We start from the raw sequence: 25,962 nt of genomic DNA, 5'->3' as shown, positions 1-25,962 counted from the left end.
GGGAGGCGCCGGGGAGCGCGGCCCAGCCGGACCGCGCGCACCCGCGCCACGTGCAGAGCGGCCGCCGGCCGCCGGAGGGGAAGTGCTGCAGACGCCCGAGGCAGGAGGGAGAGGAGAGGCCCGTCCCGCTGCGAGCGCCGGGACGCGCGGCCCGGCCGAGCCGCGCGCATCGGCACCACGTGACGAGCGGCCGCTGGCCGCCCGTCTCCGTGCGGCAGGGGAGCGGGCTGTAACTGCCCGTCCCCGCCGCCTGTCTGAAACAGGGGGAAGTCCTCTCTGTGGCGCAACGCTCGGGGAGCGGGAGCGGAAGGCGCTCCCCGCATCCACGAGGCGCCGGGGGGGGGGAGCTGCACGTTTTGGACGAGGCATGGCAGAGGGGGGAGAATCTGCAAAAGTAGACAATGACACGCAGAGAGGGGGCACAGCACTGTATAATGCCCTAGAGAAGGCAAATGAAATTCAAAAAAAAAAAAAAAACAATTTACAGGCAGTGAAAATAAGCAATAGTACTTATCCTTCCTGGGGCATAAACTGAAAGGCAAGAGGGAGTCTAGCAAGATGGCCACCCCCTATATACTAACCTAAGACCCTCCTCTTCATCCTGATGCACAACCCCTTAAACCAATAGGAAAAAACCAACCGGGAAAACTGATCTGCCTAGCAACTGCTTAGTCATTTAACAACCAATCACAAAAAGTTGATCGCTTATATGGCCTCAGGCTTATGCAGCCTTCAGCTTATCATAGGTCCTGAACCTGAATTGTACTGTTCAATGAGTGACGTGAGCTCATTCACATCCCTTCCAAAGAACAAATAGGTTGTCTATATAGTGATTGAACAATACATTCAGCCTGAATGTAGGATTACTATAAAATGCTTCCTCCTCTATGGCAAACATGACGATGTTAGCATATGTCGGTGCCACCGAAGAACCCATCGCACAACCTTGGGTTTGTAGGTAGAATTGCTTGCCATAAACATCCTAGTGACATTTGGTGGACCCCTTCATTTTAAGTAAAGCATTCGTTACCTCTAATACCAAGAAATAAAGACACGGAGACTTGAATTTGGCAGAAAAATTGCTAGCTATTTATTTGACCCTAACCATAGCAAACCTGTAAATGAAAACTTTGTTAAGATGCCGAATCAGCCGGCATATGGTGGCAGAAAAAAGAACGGCTCTATTAAACTGATGCTAACCTTAAAATGCTAAAATCAAAACCATCCTAATTTAATTACAAACTATCAAAACGGTAATAGGTGCTAGCTCAACCCCCACAGTGACTTCCCACCCTGATGGGTGCCCATTCCGCTGCCTCCCGGTCGGGTGGTCGAGCGGCCAATAAGTCGATGGAGGTGAGTGCACCTAAACCAAATCAAACTGTAAATCACTACAGCTTACCATACAACTACAAAACTGCCGTTCTTTTCCGCCAACAGCAAAAGACTCCTCCCCAGAGACTTCGCACCGCCACCATAACCTCACCCTAACTCCTGCAACACTAGGAACAGATCCTCCAGGAAAAACATCATCCCCTCATTGGATAGATGCACACCATCAGGCCGAAAAAGGTGACTGTCTCGGAACCGAATCCTAGGGTGGCGAACTACTTTGCCTCCGTGGGACAGCACCCACTTCGCCACCACCCCGTTCACCTTCTTTCTGGCCTCATCCATAACGCGACCGTCCTTCACACCTCGCCAAATCAACCTTGGCACCATCAGGGAAAATACCAATACACAATTGGTCCATGCTGCGGCCACCCTTGCCAGATCCTGTATCATGGCACACCGTAGCTCCAAAGAAGTCCCCTTCCCAAGGTCGTTGCCACCTAGATGGACAACCAGTACCTTGGGGACTCCATGCTTGCTGGCCTGACTGACTAGTCTATTCCTCAGATCTTTCCACATCATTCCTCGCCAACCAAGCCATCTAATTCCCTGAGCCCTAGGAAACCGCTGAGCCCCCTCCGAGGCCAAGAACTTTGCTGCCCAAAAGACATACGAGTGACCCACCACCCAAACGGGCAAGCCATCAGCAAACCAACCTGAAGAGGAGGAAAAAGGGGTAAAATTGGTTACTCTATATCTATGCCACTGTTTGTCATTGCGTTAACCTGAAGGATCTGCCAAAAAGAAAAATTTTTTGCTGCCGAATATTGCAGCAGTCACGGCCTAGCCGATCTGCACGAGCTTCTAGCCAATTTGAAGCACTTTGAACAAGAACACACAAATGGGAAAGATTAAAACAAAATTTAAGAAAATAAACAGGGGGGGGGGGGGGGGGGGTTTAAAAAATGGGGTAAAACATTTAAGAACTCAGCTGGAGGTGAAAGCGTAAAGACCTGCTGAGGGACTCTGATTAGAACAGATCAGCCGAATTGTGGATTAGAATTCAGTCCGTCAAGTCAGGCAAAAAATCGCAAAATAACTCCAGACCCCCGCTGCCGGCTCATGCCAGCAACGGCGAGTAGTTAATCCCTGAGTAGGATAAAAAGGGGGAAGACAAACACACGCACAACACCATAACGTACTGAACTGTACAACATGACTGGACAACTGTAATTAAACAACAAACTACGCGCGAGCCAACATCTCACGCAACGGGGCGAATATACCGTCTGTAACTCGACGACTTCCATCGCCCCACCGCCTGGATCTCAGCCATGGAAAATCCCGCCGCCGCAGCCGACGTCGCAGCCCCTATGCGGAAGGAATGCGTCCCGAACGCAGCGGGTGGAAGGCCCAAGCTCGCAAGACAGCGCCCGAGCATCCAACGAAACTGATATTTCGTCACCGGCAGCCCATCATAATGTAGCAGCTACGACCCCCGACCGTCGGGCCGTACTGCCTCATATTGCACAGCCAACCTAACTGGGCAAACGCTCTCCTCAATTGCCGGAACCAAGGTGACCCATCGACCTCTCCCCACCTGGTCCGTCTTAGAGCGACGCAATCTGCATAGCAAGGACCTCTCACCCACCACCACGTCCCCGACAAGCATGCGCGAATCTGCTCGCTTAGAAGGCGCTACCAATTCCGAAACCCTAAAGGCCCGTGGTAAGCCATTGAGAACGCCAAACTGAACAACAGCGACTCAAACATGGACGACGCGACACCTCCAACCGCCCTGATGACAGCCGGCAACAAGGCCGCATCAATGGGCCGCCTCCTGTCGGGCGGCGTCGGCGCGACTCGCGCCCATCCTTTCATCGCCTTCAGCAGAATCCCACTCTTAGTCACGTCGGGGACGCCCTTTATTTTGCTGAAAACGAAATCCCAGCCAAGTACCGTGATACCACCGCTCTGGACCTACCCGAAACATACAGCTGCCAAATAAAAGAAAGCATCATCCGATGCCCGCTCTTACCTTGCTGACTTCGTCCGTGAACAAACTCCTCCCACTCGCTCCAAGCTTGTCCGTAAGCCTTAAGCGTGGTTGGCGCGACTGACCGCAACGCTAGACCCTCCAGTCCGGCCCGATCACCTGCCAAACATAACCGGGACAATGAAAACCATGTTCGTCGGCCTCGGGTGCCAACAAACAAAACCTTTCCCATTGCCCGCACGACAGAGCGTCGGCAATTCCGTTCTCCAGCCCCGGCACGTGCTGCGCGCAGAACCACACTTTCCGACGTAGGCATGTCAACAGCAACTGTCCCAGCACCCGCAGAACGACCAGCGACTTCGCCCTCTGGTTATTTATCGCATGCACCACGCCCAGATTGTCACACCTAAACAAGATGCTGCGATGAGCCAGCCGATCACCCCAGACCTCCAGCGCCACCATAATGGGGAAAAGCTCAAGAAGCAAAAGGTCCTTAGTCAAACCTTCGCGATGCCACCCCGCCGGCCACGAAGCCGCGCACCAAGATCCCTCCAGATAGCATCCGAATCCAGAGGCACCCGCAGCGTCGGTGAACAGCTGCAACCTAGCGCTGTCGGCCGTTGGGGCCTGCCATATACACACCCAGTTGAAGTCCTCCAGGAACGTGGCCCATACGTCCAGATCCCTTTTAACTTCAGCGGACAAGCGTACGAAATGGTGTGGCCTGGCGCACCCCGCAGTCGCCCTTTCTAGCTTCCGGCAGAAAACCCTGCCCATCGGGATCACCCGACAAGCAAAGTTCAACATGCCCAGCAAGGATTGCGCCTGCCGCAGTTTCACCTTGCGCAACCCCTCGAACCGGCAAATAGCGTCGCGGAGCTTGACCACTTTGTCTCTAGGCAGACGGCACGATCCCGCCACCGTGTCAATCTCAATTCCCAAAAACGACAAACAGGAGACCGGCCCCTCTGTTTTATCTTCGGCCACGGGAACTCCGAAGTGACAAAACAGAGCTCGGACGCTGAAAAGCAAGTCGCCGCATCGCGGTGAGTTCGCTGGTCCCGCACATAGGAAGTCATCGAGGTAATGGGCGACCCCGTGACCTCCCGACGAAGACTCCACGCACCAATGTAAAAATGTGCTAAATCATTCGAAGTATGAACAGGAAACAGAACATCCCATCGGCAAGCATTTGCCGATGAAGTATTCCGTTCCAATCTGGAAACCCCTAAAGCGAAATGAGTCCGGATGTAGCGGCAGCAACCGAAAAGCGGACTCAACATCAATCTTAGCCATGAGGGCCCCAGCACCGTAGCTGCGGACCAGCTCCAACGCCTCGTCAAACGATTGATACACCACCGAGCCATGAGCTGGTGGTATCGCGTCGTTGACCGGCGCCCCCGACGGGTAAGAAAGATGCTGGATAAGCCTAAAAGCGCCTGGAGTCTTCTTGGGAACCACCCCCACTGGGGAGATGACTAAGCCCCCCACCGGGGGTGATGGAAACGGCCCCTCCATCCTGACCTCTTTGTCTACCTTCTCCCGCAGTACCAAAGGCAAGGCCCGAGCAGACTGGAGGTTCCTATGGGCCCTTGCCGTAACATCGCTCGCAACAGGCAAATGAAAACCAAAGCGAAAACCTGAAAACAAAAATAGCGCGTCGACCCTATTTGGATACCAATCCAACCACTTGCCCATTGTATCCAAATTAATTGGCGTTGGTGCTCTGCGGAGCGCTCCCGCTCGCGGCCGATCTTGGGTAAGTTTGTTTACCCCGGGTACCTTGGCGACTACCTTTGAAGCCAAAAACCAGCCAGCCAGTTATCGAAGGTACAGAAGGCCTAGGCCCCTTTGCCCTTCTTCGCTGCATCCGCCTTAAAGTCCTTCTTCGCGTCTTTTGTCAAGACGAACACATAGACAAAGTCCCCCCTGCGAATCTTTCTGCGGCAGCTGTCCCTGAGCCCCCGCATAACGGCAGTATACTCGCAGCAAACCACGCCGGGCAGGTCGCGCCGCTTCTTGGCCCTGCGAGCGTCCCCGCTAAGCCGCCTTCGCCTCTTCCGCTTTGCCTGCTGCCCCGCCGCCCTCTTGGCGAATTTCGTCGCGCGTTTCTTCGCCCTAGTCGTGCTACTGACTTCGGACGCTTGCGATGACAGGGAGGAAGAAGAGGAGGAAGAGGGAGAAGAAGAGGAGCTGCGGGAACTCGATCGCGTGCAAGAGCCCGACCCCAGCTGTTCCGTCTCACCTGATGCCGTCGACTGCTCAGATCCGGAATCCTCCGGCGCGACAGAACCGACATCCTCATCTCCTGACTCCGTCATCACCGCGTCCCCCCGCTCACCTGTAGGAGAAAAAGGGGGAGAGGACCCAGACAGCAGTCGCGGTGCGTGCCTCGCACCCCGGGGGGCGGGCGTTTCCTCCAAAAACTCCCATCCGCCCCGCCTGGGCTGCTAATGGAGTTGCGACGCGGCCACACCTAGCTCGCGGCAGGCGCGAGCAACCCGCTGGGCTGCAGACATTGTCCGCGAACTAGAACCGCCCGCCGTCGGCGGCGCACCGGACCCGCTTGCCACCTCCGGGGCCGCGGCCAGCAGCCCCAGCGCCGCCACAACTAGGGCCGACGCCAGCGTACTGGGAGGGTCAGCACCACCCCAGGACGTAGCGCCAACCCCCGCGGGCTCCCGGGCCGGCGGCGGCGTGCGCTGATCCACCCGGCTCCCAGGATTTGTCCCACGGTGCCCCGCTGCCCGGCGCCCAGATGGGGAACCGCCTGCGCCCCTGAGGCTCCGCGGCCCGGTCCCCCACCCGGAACCTCCGGCACCTGCAGCCTGGCCTGTGCCGTGCAGACCGTCCCCTTGGTAGTCCCTGGGGGCACCCACCCCCCGCCGGCTGGAGCTACCTCCGCTTGCCGGGTGGGCCCCGCGTCGGGAGATATCCCTTAAACTCCCCTCCCTGTGAACACCTGGTTGATCGCTGCCCCTCCTTCTCCCCCCTGACCCTCGCCGGGTTCCGGCTGAAAGGGAGAGGGATGGGGAGACGAGGAGGCCTGCGGCGCCACTGCGCGCACTTGTGGGCGAGCGACGCCGCCTGAGGCGAGCGTGGGCGTGCGCGCACGCCGTGCGCGCGTCCCACTGCTTCCCGCCCGCGAACCACCGGCAGGGACCTCCGGCACTTCCGCCGGGCGAGGCCCCGCGACAGGCCTCGCTCGGCTCAGCGACGCATCCCGCCCGGCTCCCCCCCCCCCCCGCCTGGCACTACCACTTGGCCTCGGCAAGGGGGGAGTAGTCGTAGCTGATAGCGGCTCCACAGACGGGCGCCCGGCGCGGCGCGCCTGCACGCGCCCGCGGGCACTGGCCACCAATGAGTCCTCTGCAGCGCTCGGAGGTGAGGGCTGCTGCCCTCTCACCCCCGGGCGACCTGGAGGAGCCCCCGGCCCACCCCGCCGCCCGCGCCCAGACGGCAACGACGCCCTGGCCTCACGCGGCGAGGCAGACCTGGCCCGCCGTCCTGCCTGCCTTCCCGCCCCTGTGGAGGCCCCAGGGGACGGGGCCCCATCCCCCTGGCCAGCCACCCCGTCTTCGGGCCCAGTCCCACCGCCAGACATGCGGTAGCGGGCTGATGTCCCAGCAGACCGCCGAGGACGGGAAGACATGTTATATGCTAATGTGAAATAAATGCAGTAAAAGAAACTTTGGGGAATATTCTGCACTCCAGCACTCACCCAGCACAAGGCAATTTCACTAGCAAGAGAGAGACAAAATGGCCTATCCTTCCCTATATATACTATCCCTCCCCTTTTCCAAAGGGCTGTACTTTCCTTCCAGCTAGGTCCACCCCTCACAAGATGTTTAACTCATTCCTTTCCAATGCTGTCAATTCTCTCTCCTAGAGGAAGAAGTTGTTGGTAAGTATAAGTTCAAGCAACATGACAATCGCTTCAATCTTGCCCATTTCAAATACATTCTTCCTAATCAGGAACCGTCTGACCGCAGCCAAACCCAATTCATGTGGAATGGACGTGTAAAGGCTTACTACATCTATAGTTGCCAACCAGCCATCCACAGGAATAGTGGTAACAGACCGTAACTTATTCAAAAAGGTAGTAGTGTCTAACAAAAAGCTCTTTTCATCCATTAATAACGGCTGCAAAAGTGAATCTAAGAATATAGCCAAGGGTTGTAGCAATGAGCCCCTAGCCGACACAATAGGTCAGCCCGGCGGTCATTCCAAACCTTTTGAATTTTAGGCAGTAAATAAAATAATGGCACCAACGGAAATTTAGGTACCAAAATCTCAATTAATTCCTTAGATATTAAACCCACTGTTACTGCACATTCTAGACAATCTAAGAGTTTCTTTTTGCACATGGCCATTGGGTTAGCCTGTAATTTAAATAATATAAATAAGTGGTCAGAAAAAGGTTAAACATCCCATAATAAATAAATACGCAAACATAATAAAACCAGCACTGCACTTTCTAAGCACACATTCTCCCACCTCATGGTAAGGCTCCAGTCTCTTCTTTATGGGAGCTACACTCTGGTCCAGTGCACTGATTGAGGATTCAGAACCACACACACAGCATACAGTACTTAGTAGAGGAAGCTGCCACCACTGGGCATGTTTAGCAGCTCTGCTCTGTCCCTTAAACTGCATGATGTGGTTGCAGCTCTATTAATCATATTATATACCATTGCTATTGTCATAGTTCGAGCCACTTGCTAAGAGGAGGGGGGTTTCGAGGCAACCGGAAACCCCCTGCGTCTGCCTGTGCCATGGGTACAGTGGGTGTGAGATTAGTCAGCGCTGACTCGTCTACGGTACTGGTGGCACAGTCAGAGAAGGACGGAGGTAGCCACCTGACACTGCAGCACCTGGTACAAGTGATACAGCCTCGTTTTAGCCGGTACAGACCATAAAAAAATGGTAATGTACCGGCTATAACAGCACAGTTAGAGGGTGTGACATTATCAGTATACTGTAGCTAAAAAACCTGTTCTTAAATCCAGAGAGACTTATCTCTGTGGTGGTGGCTGACATACATTTACCACAGCTGTAATCACCGATGAGGGAGACTCACAGGACTGCAGCAGAACAAGCAGTGAGAAGGCCTTGCTATGACATCTATTCCGGCAGCTGGTGGGTGCGTCCACAGGCAGGGGTCAGTTTATTCCTTCTGCCTCTGTGCTTGGTGCCCCCTGGTGTTATATTCCCCGCAGCTGCACTAGACAGAGGAGTCACAAGACAGTCATGTACACAGAATACAGATAACAGAATAGTGTAACAGCAATGCATTCCGTGTAATTTCATCTAGTGCTTGGGTTAAAAGAATATTGTAGAGCTCAGAGCCTAGTTGGCCATATATTGGAGACAGAACATTATTTAAATGAGTCAGGGAAGATGTACATCCATTGGTATCAATAGAAAATGCTGATAGACATAAGGCGACAGCAGTGGCTGCTGGAGGATAATTTGACGCTACTCTCCACTGGCTCCAGCTCTGTAATGCTGGTACTGTATGCCAAAACGTATCAGATGCCCCCATTGGCATAAAGGAGGAGACACCCTCCCCTTTAACCACCATCTGGTGGTCGCGTCACCGCAGTGTATACCCGGCTGCTGCAGAGATGAGCAGCCGCCCGGGAAAATGCAAAGCCGCAATGCTCCAATAATCTATAGACCGGTATATCAGTTACCGATGTTCTAAAAAAAAACTATCGATATTTTAAAAGTGTAAAAATTATTATTCATTTTTTGTATATAAAATTGTGCAGGATAAGTTTTAAATAGATGTTCTTAACCTAAGTCAATCATTAAATATTATCCAGTTAAGTGGTTAAGGTAAACCATATAGGCAAATGGTCTTTATATCAAAGCCATGGATCCCATTTCAGCCAGAGCCCTGTGTGGAGTTTCTATGTTCTTCCTTTGTTTGTGTGCATTTCCTCCATGTGCTTCAGAGTCCCCTCACACTCCAAAAATACACTGGTAGATTTGAGTTTAGGAGAGAATACAGATTGTAAGCTCTACTGGTGCAGGGACTGATGTGAATGACTAGATATTGTCTGTATGGTGCTGTGGAATATGTCTAATATCTGTAATAAACAGTTATGCTGGCCATACATCAGACCAATTCTCCTCCAACCATCCAACTGACCAACTAAAATGCTACCCCACACACCTAACCAACTCTTTCATCAGACCAGGCAACCAGCCACCTTCTCTCCAACGTGTGATGTCACGGTAGTAGGCGGACAGGTTCTGCTACTTCTGCATGTTTTGAATAAATATTTGTTTTTAAAGCAATAATGCTTGTCTATTTACACATGGCTCAATGTGGATTTGTGCACACGCATGGGCAAGTGCTGTGAAAGGAGCCTGTCCCTGCTACATGCTGTGCCGGCTGCCGGGGCTTCTGCGCATGCGTGGTCAGCTAAGACTGCACAAGCACAGAGGCCACTTCCGGAGAGGGTTCCAGGAGAACCCTATGCCAGCTACAAGTTTGGTGAGTAGCCCATAGGCTCAATGGGCTACCAGCATCTTCAGATGGCGGCAACTGCGCGGGCCAATATTGGGAATGCATCGCAGGACGATAGAGGTTCCTGCGCCGGTAGTTTTGCACAAATATAACCAGAAAGTGTATTATAAAACATTATAACACTATACAGAGAAGCAACGGTATCTGGACTCCAAGTCGGCACCCATTGGTCGACAGTGAATAGGTCGACATGAGTTTTTCACATTTTTCTTCTTCTTTTTTTTTACTTTGTCATACTTTATGATCCACGTGAACTACAATTGGGAACGGTAACCTGCCCGAAGCATGGCGAGCGAAGCAAGGGGACGTGGTGCATTAATTGGTGTTCCCGGTCACTTTACAAAGAAAACGGCACCAAAAAATGTGAAAAACTCATGTCAACCATTTTTCATGTTGACCTTGTTCATGTCGACCTAATGGCCGTATCAACCTATTGCTAGTGTCGACCAAGCCACTGTCGACCAATAGTGGTTGACCTAATGGGTGTTGACCTAGACACTGTCAACCCTGAGTCCCATACCCGAAGCAACATCTCCCTTACCAGATACCTGCAGGATAGGTGAGATGTCCACCTCTATATAAATAAAGAGGTTACAAGAGACTGTATTGACTTTGAATTATTCAATGACTCTTTTTGGAGATAAAGGGGGTCATTTCGACCCGAACACTCGCTGCAGTTTATCGCAGCGCAGAGATCGTGTCGGAACTGCGCATGCGCCAGTGCGCCGGCGCATGCCGGACGGGCGAAGGTCGTCATTCCCTAGCGAACGCCTCTGCCTGTTTGACAGGCAGAGGCGGTCGCTGGGCGGGAGGGGGCGGCACGGCGGCATTTGGCTGCCATTTTGGGGGCGCGGTCTGGCCGGACCGTGCAGGGGTGGGCCGCAGCAGCTGCGTGATGTCACGCAGCCACTGCGACCAGGGGCATCGACTAGCAACTCCCGGCCAGCCGCATGAGCTGCACTGGCCGGGAGTTACTCAACAAGTACAAAAGCATCGCCGCTGTGTGATTCTTTTGTACTTGTGAGGGGGGGTGCTGAGTGTTCCTCTGCATGTCTGGGAACATGATCGTAGCTATGCTAAATTTAGCACAGCTACCATCAACTCGGAATGACCCCCATAGGGCAATGCATTTTCCGTATTGTTGCTAAAATGAACCTCTTTTAATGTTTTTTTGTTTTTTTTAAACAATACAGATTGAGTATCCCATATCCAAATGTTCCGAAATACGGAATAGTATATATGTAGTAGGAGCAAACGGTTGCAAGTATTATGTACATTTATTTATAATAATATCTAAAAAAAAAATAAAAAAAAAATTCTATATGTTTAGTATCACGAATTCACATATCGGACCTCTTGAGTAATAAGCGCATATACTCATCATTTCTATGTCTAGGTCTACACCAGTCTAAATGGCCCTACACATTGGCCGATCCGCCGCTGAGCTGCCCGACGGCGGATACGGCCGACGGGCGACCCGGCGGCGGAGGGGCAGTGAAGGGGGGAGTGAAGTTTCTTCACTCCCCCCGTCACCCGGCTGCATTGAAGTGCAGGACAATATGGACAAGATCGTCCATATTGGCCTGCATGTACAGCCGACGGGGGACCAGCGATGAACGAGTGCGGCGCCGCGCATCATTCATCGCTTGTGACTCCACACTCAAAGATATGAACGGTATCTCGTTCATTTATATCTTTGACTGATGTCGGCCAGTGTGTAGGGCCTATGAAACTGAGATATATACAATATGTGTATGTGTGTTCACAAACATATAGAGAATCTGCAGCTGAATTTTTGAGAAATAATTATTTAGGCTGAGGGGATTTCATTTAGAGAGATTTTAGCACCTGATTAGTAGTGATGAGCGCCTGAAATTTTTCGGGTTTTGTGTTTTGGTTTTGGGTTCGGTTCCGCGGCCGTGTTTTGGGTTCGACCGCGTTTTGGCAAAACCTCACCGAATTTTTTTTGTCGGATTCGGGTGTGTTTTGGATTCGGGTGTTTTTTTCAAAAAACCCTAAAAAACAGCTTAAATCATAGAATTTGGGGGTCATTTTGATCCCAAAGTATTATTAACCTCAAAAACCATAATTTCCACTCATTTTCAGTCTATTCTGAATACCTCACACCTCACAATATTATTTTTAGTCCTAAAATTTGCACTGAGGTCGCTGTGTGAGTAAGATAAGCGACCCTAGTGGCCGACACAAACACCGGGCCCATCTAGGAGTGGCACTGCAGTGTCACGCAGGATGTCCCTTCCAAAAAACCCTCCCCAAACAGCACATGACGCAAAGAAAAAAAGAGGCGCAATGAGGTAGCTGTGTGAGTAAGATTAGCGACCCTAGTGGCCGACACAAACACCGGGCCCATCTAGGAGTGGCACTGCAGTGTCACGCAGGATGTCCCTTCCAAAAAACCCTCCCCAAACAGCACATGACGCAAAGAAAAAAAGAGGCGCAATGAGGTAGCTGACTGTGTGAGTAAGATAAGCGACCCTAGTGGCCGACACAAACACCGGGCCCATCTAGGAGTGGCACTGCAGTGTCACGCAGGATGTCCCTTCCAAAAAACCCTCCCCAAACAGCACATGACGCAAAGAAAAAAAGAGGCGCAATGAGGTAGCTGACTGTGAGTAAGATAAGCGACCCTAGTGGCCGACACAAACACCGGGCCCATCTAGGAGTGGCACTGCAGTGTCACGCAGGATGGCCCTTCCAAAAAACCCTCCCCAAACAGCACATGACGCAAAGAAAAAAAGAGGCGCAATGAGGTAGCTGACTGTGTGAGTAAGATAAGCGACCCTAGTGGCCGACACAAACACCGGGCCCATCTAGGAGTGGCACTGCAGTGTCACGCAGGATGTCCCTTCCAAAAAACCCTCCCCAAACAGCACATGACGCAAAGAAAAAAAGAGGCGCAATGAGGTAGCTGACTGTGTGAGTAAGATAAGCGACCCTAGTGGCCGACACAAACACCGGGCCCATCTAGGAGTGGCACTGCAGTGTCACGCAGGATGTCCCTTCCAAAAAACCCTCCCCAAACAGCACATGACGCAAAGAAAAAAAGAGGCGCAATGAGGTAGCTGACTGTGTGAGTAAGATAAGCGACCATAGTGGCCGACACAAACACCGGGCCCATCTAGGAGTGGCACTGCAGTGTCACGCAGGATGTCCCTTCCAAAAAACCCTCCCCAAACAGCACATGACGCAAAGAAAAAAAGAGGCGCAATGAGGTAGCTGTGTGAGTAAGATTAGCGACCCTAGTGGCCGACACAAACACCGGGCCCATCTAGGAGTGGCACTGCAGTGTCACGCAGGATGTCCCTTCCAAAAAACCCTCCCCAAACAGCACATGACGCAAAGAAAAAAAGAGGCGCAATGAGGTAGCTGACTGTGTGAGTAAGATAAGCGACCCTAGTGGCCGACACAAACACCGGGCCCATCTAGGAGTGGCACTGCAGTGTCACGTAGGATGGCCCTTCCAAAAAACCCTCCCCAAACAGCACATGACGCAAAGAAAAATAAAAGAAAAAAGAGGTGCAAGATGGAATTGTCCTTGGGCCCTCCCACCCACCCTTATGTTGTATAAACAAAACAGGACATGCACACTTTAACCAACCCATCATTTCAGTGACAGGGTCTGCCACACGACTGTGACTGATATGACGGGTTGGTTTGGACCCCCCCCAAAAAAGAAGCAATTAATCTCTCCTTGCACAAACTGGCTCTACAGAGGCAAGATGTCCACCTCATCATCATCCTCCGATATATCACCGTGTACATCCCCCTCCTCACAGATTATCAATTCGTCCCCACTGGAATCCACCATCTCAGCTCCCTGTGTACTTTGTGGAGGCAATTGCTGCTGGTCAATGTCTCCGCGGAGGAATTGATTATAATTCATTTTAATGAACATCATCTTCTCCACATTTTCTGGATGTAACCTCGTACGCCGATTGCTGACAAGGTGAGCGGCGGCACTAAACACTCTTTCGGAGTACACACTTGTGGGAGGGCAACTTAGGTAGAATAAAGCCAGTTTGTGCAAGGGCCTCCAAATTGCCTCTTTTTCCTGCCAGTATAAGTACGGACTGTGTGACGTGCCTACTTGGATGCGGTCACTCATATAATCCTCCACCATTCTTTCAATGGGGAGAGAATCATATGCAGTGACAGTAGACGACATGTCCGTAATCGTTGTCAGGTCCTTCAGTCCGGACCAGATGTCAGCATCAGCAGTCGCTCCAGACTGCCCTGCATCACCGCCAGCGGGTGGGCTCGGAATTCTGAGCCTTTTCCTCGCACCCCCAGTTGCGGGAGAATGTGAAGGAGGAGATGTTGACAGGTCGCGTTCCGCTTGACTTGACAATTTTCTCACCAGCAGGTCTTTCAACCCCAGCAGACTTGTGTCTGCCGGAAAGAGAGATCCAAGGTAGGCTTTAAATCTAGGATCGAGCATGGTGGCCAAAATGTAGTGCTCTGATTTCAACAGATTGACCACCCGTGAATCCTTGTTAAGCGAATTAAGGGCTCCATCCACAAGTCCCACATGCCTAGCGGAATCGCTCCGTGTTAGCTCCTCCTTCAATGTCTCCAGCTTCTTCTGCAAAAGCCTGATGAGGGGAATGACCTGACTCAGGCTGGCAGTGTCTGAACTGACTTCACGTGTGGCAAGTTCAAAGGGCATCAGAACCTTGCACAACGTTGAAATCATTCTCCACTGCGCTTGAGACAGGTGCATTCCACCTCCTATATCGTGCTCAATTGTATAGGCTTGAATGGCCTTTTGCTGCTCCTCCAACCTCTGAAGCATATAGAGGGTTGAATTCCACCTCGTTACCACTTCTTGCTTCAGATGATGGCAGGGCAGGTTCAGTAGTTTTTGGTGGTGCTCCAGTCTTCTGTACGTGGTGCCTGTACGCCGAAAGTGTCCCGCAATTCTTCTGGCCACCGACAGCATCTCTTGCACGCCCCTGTCGTTTTTTAAATAATTCTGCACCACCAAATTCAAGGTATGTGCAAAACATGGGACGTGCTGGAATTTGCCCATATTTAATGCACACACAATATTGCTGGCGTTGTCCGATGCCACAAATCCACAGGAGAGTCCAATTGGGGTAAGCCATTCCGCGATGATCTTCCTCAGTTGCCGTAAGAGGTTTTCAGCTGTGTGCGTATTCTGGAAACCGGTGATACAAAGCGTAGCCTGCCTAGGAAAGAGTTGGCGTTTGCGAGATGCTGCTACTGGTGCCGCCGCTGCTGTTCTTGCGGCGGGAGTCCATACATCTACCCAGTGGGCTGTCACAGTCATATAGTCCTGACCCTGCCCTGCTCCACTTGTCCACATGTCCGTGGTTAAGTGGACATTGGGTACAGCTGCATTTTTTAGGACACTGGTGACTCTTTTTCTGAGGTCTGTGTACATTTTCGGTATCGCCTGCCTAGAGAAATGGAACCTAGATGGTATTTGGTAACGGGGACACAGTACCTCCAACAAGTCTCTAGTTGGCTCTGCAGTAATGATGGATACCGGAACCACGTTTCTCACCACCCAGGATGCCAAGGCCTCAGTTATCCGCTTTGCAGTAGGATGACTGCTGTGATATTTCATCTTCCTCGCAAAGGACTGTTGGACAGTCAATTGCTTGGTGGAAGTAGTAAAAGTGGTCTTACGACTTCCCCTCTGGGATGACCATCGACTCCCAGCAGCAACAACAGCAGCGCCAGCAGCAGTAGGCGTTACACGCAAGGATGCATCAGAGGAATCCCAGGCAGGAGAGGAATCGTCAGAATTGCCAGTGACATGGCCTGCAGGACTATTGGCATTCCTGGGGAAGGAGGAAATTGACACTGAGGGAGTTGGTGGGGTGGTTTGCGTGAGCTTGGTTACAAGAGGAAGGGATTTACTGGTCAGTGGACTGCTTCCGCTGTCACCCAAAGTTTTTGAACTTGTCACTGACTTATTATGAATGCGCTGCAGGTGACGTATAAGGGAGGATGTTCCGAGGTGGTTAACGTCCTTACCCCTACTTATTACAGCTTGACAAAGGGAACACACGGCTTGACACCTGTTGTCCGCATTTCTGTTGAAATAGTTCCACACCGAAGAGCTGATTTTTTTGGTATTTTCACCAGGCATGTCAACGGCCATATTCCTCCCACGGACAACAGGTGTCTCCCCGGGTGCCTGACTTAAACAAACCACCTCACCATCAGAATCCTCCTGGTCAATTTCCTCCCCAGCGCCAGCAACACCCATATCCTCCTCATCCTGGTGTACTTCCACACTGACATCTTCAATCTGACTATCAGGAACTGGACTGCGGGTGCTCCTTCCAGCACTTGCAGGGGGCGTGCAAATGGTGGAAGGCGCATGCTCTTCACGTCCAGTGTTGGGAAGGTCAGGCATTGCAACCGACACAATTGGACTCTCCTTGTGGATTTGGGATTTCGAAGAACGCACAGTTCTTTGCGGTGCTACTGCTTTTGCCAGCTTGAGTCTTTTCATTTTTCTAGCGAGAGGCTGAGTGCCTCCATCCTCATGTGAAGCTGAACCACTAGCCATGAACATAGGCCAGGGCCTCAGCCGTTCCTTGCCACTCCGTGTGGTAAATGGCATATTGGCAAGTTTACGCTTCTCCTCCGACAATTTTATTTTAGGTTTTGGAGTCCTTTTTTTACTGATATTTGGTGTTTTGGATTTGACATGCTCTGTACTATGACATTGGGCATCGGCCTTGGCAGACGACGTTGCTGGCATTTCATCGTCTCGGCCATGACTAGTGGCAGCAGCTTCAGCACGAGGTGGAAGTGGATCTTGATCTTTCCCTAATTTTGGAACCTCAACATTTTTGTTCTCCATATTTTAATAGGCACAACTAAAAGGCACCTCAGGTAAACAATGGAGATGGATGGATACTAGTATACAATTATGGACGGACTGCCGAGTGCCGACACAGAGGTAGCTACAGCCGTGGACTACCGTACTGTGTCTGCTGCTAATATAGACTGGTTGATAAAGAGATGTAGTATGTATGTATAAAGAAGAAAGAAAAAAAAACCACGGGTAGGTGGTATACAATTATGGACGGACTGCCGAGTGCCGACACAGAGGTAGCTACAGCCGTGGACTACCGTACTGTACTGTGTCTGCTGCTAATATAGACTGGTTGATAAAGAGATGTAGTATGTATGTATAAAGAAGAAAGAAAAAAAAACCACGGGTAGGTGGTATACAATTATGGACGGACTGCCGAGTGCCGACACAGAGGTAGCTACAGCCGTGGACTACCGTACTGTACTGTGTCTGCTGCTAATATAGACTGGTTGATAAAGAGATGTAGTATGTATGTATAAAGAAGAAAGAAAAAAAAACCACGGGTAGGTGGTATACAATTATGGATGGACTGCCGAGTGCCGACACAGAGGTAGCTACAGCCGTGGACTACTGTACTGTGTCTGCTGCTAATATAGACTGGTTGATAAAGAGATGTAGTATGTATGTATAAAGAAGAAAGAAAAAAAAACCACGGGTAGGTGGTATACAATTATGGACGGACTGCCGAGTGCCGACACAGAGGTAGCTACAGCCGTGGACTACCGTACTGTACTGTGTCTGCTGCTAATATAGACTGGATGATAATGAGATGTAGTATGTATAAAGAAGAAAGAAAAAAAAACCACGGGTAGGTGGTATACAATTATGGATGGACTGCCGAGTGCCGACACAGAGGTAGCTACAGCCGTGGACTACCGTACTGTACTGTGTCTGCTGCTAATATAGACTGGATGATAATGAGATGTAGTATGTATAAAGAAGAAAGAAAAAAAAACCACGGGTAGGTGGTATACAATTATGGATGGACTGCCGAGTGCCGACACAGAGGTAGCTACAGCCGTGGACTACCGTACTGTACTGTGTCTGCTGCTAATATAGACTGGTTGATAATGAGATGTAGTATGTATGTATAAAGAAGAAAGAAAAAAAAACCACGGGTAGGTGGTATACAATTATGGACGGACTGCCGAGTGCCGACACAGAGGTAGCTACAGCCGTGGACTACCGTACTGTACTGTGTCTGCTGCTAATATAGACTGGTTGATAATGAGATGTAGTATGTATGTATAAAGAAGAAAGAAAAAAAAACCACGGGTAGGTGGTATACAATTATGGACGGACTGCCGAGTGCCGACACAGAGGTAGCTACAGCCGTGGACTACCGTACTGTGTCTGCTGCTAATATAGACTGGATGATAATGAGATGTAGTATGTATAAAGAAGAAAGAAAAAAAAACCACGGGTAGGTGGTATACAATTATGGATGGACTGCCGAGTGCCGACACAGAGGTAGCTACAGCCGTGAACTACCGTACTGTGTCTGCTGCGACTGGATGATAAATAATGATATAAAAAATATATATATATCACTACTGCAGTCGGACAGGTATATATTATATAATGACGGACCTGCTGGACACTGTCTGTCAGCAGAATGAGTTTTTTATAGAATAAAAAAAAAAACACCACACAAGTCACACGACGAGTGTTTAACTTTTTCAGGCAATCACAATATAGTATACTACTAACTATACTGGTGGTCAGTGTGGTCAGGTCACTGGTCAGTCACACTGGCAGTGGCACTCCTGCAGCAAAAGTGTGCACTGTTTAATTTTAATAATATGTACTCCTGGCTCCTGCTATAACCTATAACTGGCACTGCTCCCCAGTCTCCCCCACAATTATAAGCTGTGTGAGCACAGTCAGATATATACATAGATGATGCAGCACACTGGGCTGAGCAGTGCACACAGATATGGTATGTGACTGAGTCACTGTGTATCGTTTTTTTAAGGCAGAGAACGGATTATATTAAATAAAACTGCACTGTCTGGTGGTCACTGTGGTCAGTCACTAGTAAACTCTGCACTCTCTACAGTACTCCTAAGCTCCAGTAAATCAAGTGTCTCTGTCTCAAATCAATCTCACTCTCTCTCTTCTAATCTAAATGGAGAGGACGCCAGCCACGTCCTCTCCCTATCAATCTCAATGCACGTGTGAAAATGGCGGCGACGCGCGGCTCCTTATATAGAATCCGAGTCTCGCGATAGAATCCGAGCCTCGCGAGAATCCGACAGCGTCATGATGACGTTCGGGCACGCTCGGGTTAACCGAGCAAGGCGGGAAGATCCGAGTCGCTCGGACCCGTGAGAAAAAACATGAAGATCGGGCGGGTTCGGATTCAGAGGAACCGAACCCGCTCATCTCTACTGATTAGTTTGATCAACATAAAGAACCTGAAAGCCCTATATAACGGAGAGCAGACACAATACAAGAGGCTTCCGTTTGTCCAGACGAAATTGAATCCCCCAAATTCAGATAAATACACAAAGTGTCACATAACTACTGAATTGTGTTAACTACAGAAGGTAGAATTTTTTCCAATTGATTTGTAAGCTTGCGAGCAGGGCCCTCCTACCTCGATGACTGTTTGTTTTTACCCAGTTTTGTCTTCTAATTGTGTCCAGTTGTAAAGCGAAATGGAATTTGCTGCGCTATATAAGAAACTGTTAATAAATAAATAATTGATTTGTTTTCCCACTATAACACGGGCAGGTCCCCATTGTTCTGTGGTGGCGCCCCTGTCCCGATCCTCGGCTTCCAAATGCTGGGAGGGTTGCAGTAAGTAAAGGGGGGTACACACGGAGCATCTGACTAGATTGCTTAGAAATTAAGAACACATCGCTCCGTGTGTCGGGGTGCCAGCAACAGTGATGCACGGCCCTGCGCATCGCTATTGCCAGCTCTTGATTTGGCATGCACACGTGCTCCCAAAAGGGGGTGTAGTCTATAGAGGAGGGTGTGTGGCTTCATAGGAGTGCCGCGATCGTGAGCCACTCCCCCATTTTCGGCACTGAGGGGGCATTACCAGCGCTCTGTGAGCTGCTGGCAGGCCCACAGTTCTTCTCTGTCCCATGAATAGACTCTGTGCGCACAGCGTCTATTCATTCGAGTGACAGTGAGCCTCCCAACTGCCCCCCCACCATAGGACACTGTGACCCGCGGCTGGGACAGTCCCCAAAAAGTGGACTGTCCCGCGAAAATCGGGACAGTTGGGAGATATGCAAATATTCTCTTTAAAATGCTGCAGAATATGTGTGTGCTATATGAATAACTGTTGATAAATAAATACAATTTTCAGGTCCTGGAGGTAACAAAAAAGGAAAAAAGGTGCGCTATCATATTTCTGTGTTTCCTGACCTTTGTCCTCAAGGCACATGTCCTGGTTTTAAGTAAATCAATGCTTACGCACAGGTGACTAGTTCAAGTTCAGAATATGAAGCTCCCTGAGGTCAGCATAACTAAACTGCTTCAAAACATCACTAAACTTATTCTGAATACTAAGTAAATTGTTACATGAGAAGTTTAACGATCGTGGGGATCTAGCCTCATCCGTCGCAGCGCAGTAACACCTGCATTATTGCAACTGCGAATAGTGCAAGCTGAAGAGGAGGGAGAGGGATTCACTAGGACGGGGCTTTATCGCAAGACCAGTCCCTGCGTGCAGATTTTAAGACATGCATGCGATAGTTAGAATTATCGCATTGCGATTAAATGCGTTATTTTCGCTGCATAAACTCAATACAATTTTAGATTTTCATAAATTGGGCCCTAAGTATTGAATTAATTTATTTCATGTTCAGAACATGTTACTGATGTTTTGAAGCAGTTTAACCTCAGGAGGCCAGTGTTCTGAACTTGAACCCAGGTGACTTAATTAGTACCCGTTACTTTTATTTAACCATCTGTGCTCAAGCATGAAGATTATTCAAACTGTTGGGTAATACTGTCACATTTAAACAAAATGTGCAGATTTGCGGCCATTTTAAGACACGTATGAACCAGCAGCCTGGACAGGAAGCTGTAACATCCTCATCGTCTCTGTGCAGGGATATGGCTGGTGGATTAGGAACTGTGAGTGCATTATAATAACAGCCCATTGCTGGACTTCCCTAATTTACTAATAAATGTAACCGTCCTATACCTCTCTTCAGTCCTGTGTCCAGTATAACAGACCCTCGCCCCAAGCTGACATCCCGACACTACAATAGCACAATTGTTTTCTCTATCAGAGACACAAGCCTGCAGTCACACGTTTCAGTCTTATATGCAACAAGATACAAACATGGCTATGGTTCTACATGTGCTTATATCCTTCCCTGCGTCCATTAGGAACAGGCAGAGACAACGCTGATACAATAAATTGCTTACAGTTCTTTTTCGTAGATTCTCACCAATGCTGCTCTGTCTCCTGTGGTGCAGGCAGGGTATAGCTGCAGACACATAGGAGGGGCTGAGAGAAAGAAATTAAACTTAGGAGTTGTGTTTAACCCTCTCACTGCTGATGGTGTTGCTATTTCTTTCATTCACATCCTTGTTCAGAGACAATTTTGCCTATTTTTAGGCGGAAAACATTCCAACGTCAATGTTCGTCTTGCTTGATTTGTGTAACCTCGCACCGTGACTTGTTTTTCAAGAAAGTTTTCCAAAATAATTTTTTGTATTGTTTTTTATTTTACACTTGACATAAGTAAGAAGTGTTTTTTTGGTTTTTTTTTTAATAATGCAAGATCCTTAATTGTAAAAACATGGGTTTTTTTCTTCATCAAGTAACGCTTTCTGGCTACAAGTATCTATCCACCTTTCCCGAACAGTAAAGCCAGGATTGTGCCTACAGGTTGTCCTAATGATATCAGCCCTTGAAAAGTCCTTATTTAGCAGTAACTTGCATGTCATGCATCATACAATATGTATGAATGATATAGGCAGAAGATAGTACTCCTCCTGGTATATAGTCAAAATGTCAACATTCAGATTGTCGACACCAGAATATTGACATGATCTGAACATCAACAGTCAAATGTTAGCATTGATATAATGTCAAAGGTGTGGGAGACATACCCCCTTTACAGTGGTGCCGAGAGAGACGGGAGAGGGTACAAATTACCCGGGCCCAGGTCTGATGGAGGGGCCCAGTGAGGATCCAGTAGGGGCCCAGGCCCCCACCCCCTTACCTGGCAGCTGCAGCTCTTCTCCTCAGCCCAGCACACACTGCTGTGTACTGGGCTGCAGTGTGGCCATGGTGGTCATAAATGACTATTTTTTTCAGTATTTTTTTTGTAAGGGTACATGAGTACACCTCCTGTGATTAGGCCACGCCCCTTGAAAAGTAGCTTTGCCCAGCCCGACTCTCGACTGCTCTGCCCCTTTACACCGAGTTTTTGACCTGGGTTAATCAAGGTTGCGGCTCAGTGTAAAAAGGTTTACCTCTGGGACCTGGATAGCTTGCAGGGTTGTTCCTGAGAAAGATCTGGGTCATGGTGCACTGTAAATGTATATGTCTGGTTGATGCGACCCAGCACCCGTTCACAGAATAGGAAGAGACGGCGTTTGTAGATCATTTAATCTCCTCTGCATGCGTCGGCAGTGACATTACCGACCTGGCATATTGCCGGGTTGAGCTGCCTGTCTGAAAGGGGTCTCTGCCGAGTTACAAATGAGAAGGCGTGCGACTCGGCATTTAGATATAAAAGCAGTATTAGGTGGCAGTATAAGGGGAAGGGCATATGGCACAAATTAAGGAAACATATATAAAGCTAGGTACAAACTATACAATTATCTGTCAGATAATCTGCCAGATCTGGCTGGTTGGAATTAAAATTTGGTAATGGATGAGAGCAAATTACAAGTTATGATTTGCTCCTAAACACTGGAAAATGAACAAAACCTGTTGTTCATACAAATTGCTTATGTAACCAACTTGGATGAACGACTGTTATTGACGGTTTTGCAGTGTTTGGGAGCAAATGATAGATTGTAATTTGCTCTCATCCATTCCAAGATTTTCATTCCAACCAGCTAGAGTGTGTACCTAGCTTTAGGAAGGAAGGTGGGTGGCACAACTTAATGAAACAGAAGGAGCAGGTGGCACATTTTAATTAAACATTATTTAAGGGGTTGCAGCAGGTGGTATATGGTAAATTCAGGGCCGGATTAAGCCTTGGGGGGGCCTGGGGCACTTAGGACAGTGGGCCCCTGGTGGAGGGGGAGGGTGTATATTAGATTGTGCATACCTTTCAACATGACCCATTCCAGGAGGGACAAAATGCTCTCTATCCAGACTTCCCTTTTAATATATGATTGGCATCACATGTGTTGAACTATTTCATTGATAAAAAAAGGTATTTCAACAAAAATTATTACAATCATAAATTAAGAGGGAAGTCCAGGTAGAAAGCATTTTGTCACTCATGGAATGGGCCATGTTGGGAGGTATGGATTGTGTATATTAAATATAAACCAATGGTGTATATTAGATTTAAACTAATAGTTTAATAATGCCTGGGTACTATTTATAGCTCCACCTAATAGAGAGACAAAAATACACATAGAAAAATAAAATCTATAATTTATCTTGCAAAAATGCAATAGCAGCAGCCTCTGTACTACTTACACACTGGGACAGGACTCAGGAGGATGCTCTTTGTGTGTCTCTCTCTAGACCAGGGGTGTAGCGAGGGTGGCTCCAGTGGAGCACGAGCTCCGGCTGCTGGAAAAGTTAGAGGGCGCGCCACCTTCCCATCCCTCCCTCCACCCACTACACGACAGACTGCTGTACAGGCAGTCACAGAGCAGGAGGAGAAGCAGAGGAATGCACACTGACTTGGACTTGGAGACTAGGTAGGGAACAGGGAAGGACAGGGGCGACAGCAGTAGACACTAACAGCCGACACATTCCGGAGCTCTGCCGCCCTCTTTATATGTCCTGTCTGCTTGCAGCTGTGATACTTCTGTCCTGCTACACCACTCCCTGCCCCCGCTGCTGCAGCACCTCTCTCTGCCCCGGCTGCTGCAGCAGTACCTCTCTCTGTCCCAGCTGCTGCAGCACCTCTCTCTGCCCCTGCTGCTGCACCACCTCTTTCTGCCTTGGCTTCTGCAGCACCTCTCTCTGCCCCAGCTGTTGCAGCACATCTCTCTGTCCCAGCTGCTGCAGCACCTCTCTCTGCCCCTGTTGCTGCAGCACCTCTCTCTGCCCCAGCTTTTGCAGCATCCCTCTCTGCCCCGGCTGCTACAGCACCCCTCTCTACATTGATGATGCAGCACCTCTCTCTGCCCAGCACCTCTCTCTGCTTTAGAATCTGCAGAGTAACATGTATAAGCGGCTCTACTATGTGTCATAAAGTGTATAAGGGGTACTACCGTGTGGTGTAATCTGAATTGGTACTATTCTGTGGCCAAGCCACTACCCAATTAAGCCACGAACCTATATTTTTGCTGCATGCCTTTGGTGTGCACTGTCCCTGTTTTATACATGTGGGGAGCCCAATGGTACCTTTCACCCTAGTCTCCACAAGGTCTAGAACCGGCCCTGTCACCAATTTAGGATTTTTAAATATTTTTCTTTTCAAATGTAACAAGCACCCAGTTAAGTACAGGAGAAGGGGAGCCGAAACATACCCTTGCTCCTGGCACTATGGCACCTAGCTACACCTCTGCTCTAGACATGAACACTATCATTAGATAACAGGTTACACAGGACCCTGACACCCAGGTGGGAGGAGGAGAAGCTGGGATCCCTATGTCACTTACAGCCCTCTGCTGCTATCTCTCCTCTGGTCAGGAAGCTCCATCTGTATCTCTTGAAACCTGATACTCCTGTGTCTCTGCCTACAATGCATACGGTCCTGCTCACATTCTGGCAGTCTGGTTCTGCTGCAGCACAAGAGGGAGAGCCAGTGATGTCAGTGTGTTCTGGCTGGGGGGCCCTTAACAGAGGAAGGCCTGGGTTGCAGCATGCTCTGCATACCCCCCTTAATCTGGCTATGGGTAAATTACATAATGTATTTTATTAAATATATATATCAGACTTCTCCAGATACCCCTTATATGCAAATAGACTCCTCCACATATACCTTATTTTCACATACACATACTATGCTTACCGACTTTCTGGCTGCCACATGTGGGAGTGGGCAGCCATGTTGGAAAAATAGGGGGCGTGGCCCTATCAGGGTGGGTGACACAGGGGCGTGGATGCATTATTGTGTCATCGTTGCCTCACCTTTGCTATTCAGTGCCCAGATTACCGGCATTGAATAGCTGGAGGCGGGACTACAATGACGTGATTCAGCGCGAATCTCGTTATCGGCCTCCCAGGACCACCTACTGGGGGAGGCTGCAGGAGGGTGAGGCCGGCCTCTGGGAGACTTGCTTATCTTTCCAGGGGGCTGGGAGCGCCACACGATCCGGGAGAATAGGTAAGTATGACATATACACAGATACAGAGAGACAAATAGCACCCTCTAGTGTAGTATATAAATGAGACAAGGGGCAATCTGTAATAGCTATTATATATTACCCAGAGTCTCAAATTAACGAAGTGGTAAAAAATAAAATAGGGACTGACATGGATACTCAAAAAAAACCCTCATGTGAGTATTAGAAACCTTACCACAGGTTCCCACAAAACAAGAAGCGGTGCACATACTGTATAGTGAATACAATCAGCAAAAAATATATATTGTCCGTATACCAGAAGCGGGTGTGGTTCATAGGGTCAACCACACTTAGGTCGACAGTCATTAGGTCGACCACTATTGGTCAACAGTGACTAAGTCGACACCTGAAATAGGTTGACATGGTCATTAGGTCGACCTAAACTAGGTCGACATGACAAAAGGTCAATATGAGTTTTTTTCCTTTTTTGGGGCGTCGTTTTCTTCGTAAAGTGACCGGGAACCCCAATTAGTGCACTGTGTCCCCTTGCTTTGGACAAGGTGCCTCGCTCCGGTACTACTCACATTCGTAGTCCACGTGGATCGTAAAGTATGAAAAACATAAAAAATAATCGTGAAAAACTCATGTCGATATTTTGTCATGTCGACATAGTACATGTCGACCTAGTGACCATGTCGACCTAGAAACCATGTCGACATAATGCATGTCGACCAATAGTGTTCGACCTAATGACTGTCGACCTAAGTGTGGTCATCCTAAGGACCGGATACCACCAGAAGCAGAGCTTTAACTAGACATTTT

At 49.4% G+C, this 25,962-nt stretch overlaps 1 long non-coding RNA gene across 1 annotated transcript in view; it reads right to left on the bottom strand.

Moving 5' to 3' along the window:
• The window catches only part of LOC134944508 (uncharacterized), a 38,278-nt gene extending 17,052 nt beyond the window's left edge, over window positions 1-21,226 (bottom strand). The window contains exon 1 of the long non-coding RNA XR_010181882.1: window positions 21,136-21,226. This is a non-coding gene — a long non-coding RNA (uncharacterized LOC134944508). The remainder of the gene's footprint in view (window positions 1-21,135) is intronic.
• Window positions 21,227-25,962: the final 4,736 nt, after the last annotated feature.

The sequence above is a fragment of the Pseudophryne corroboree genome, chromosome 7, assembly GCF_028390025.1.
Source record: "Pseudophryne corroboree isolate aPseCor3 chromosome 7, aPseCor3.hap2, whole genome shotgun sequence".
Classification (NCBI taxonomy): domain Eukaryota; kingdom Metazoa; phylum Chordata; class Amphibia; order Anura; family Myobatrachidae; genus Pseudophryne; species Pseudophryne corroboree.
The sequence above is the reverse complement of the archived record's forward strand: the minus strand, read 5'-3'. Positions and strand labels throughout refer to the sequence as shown.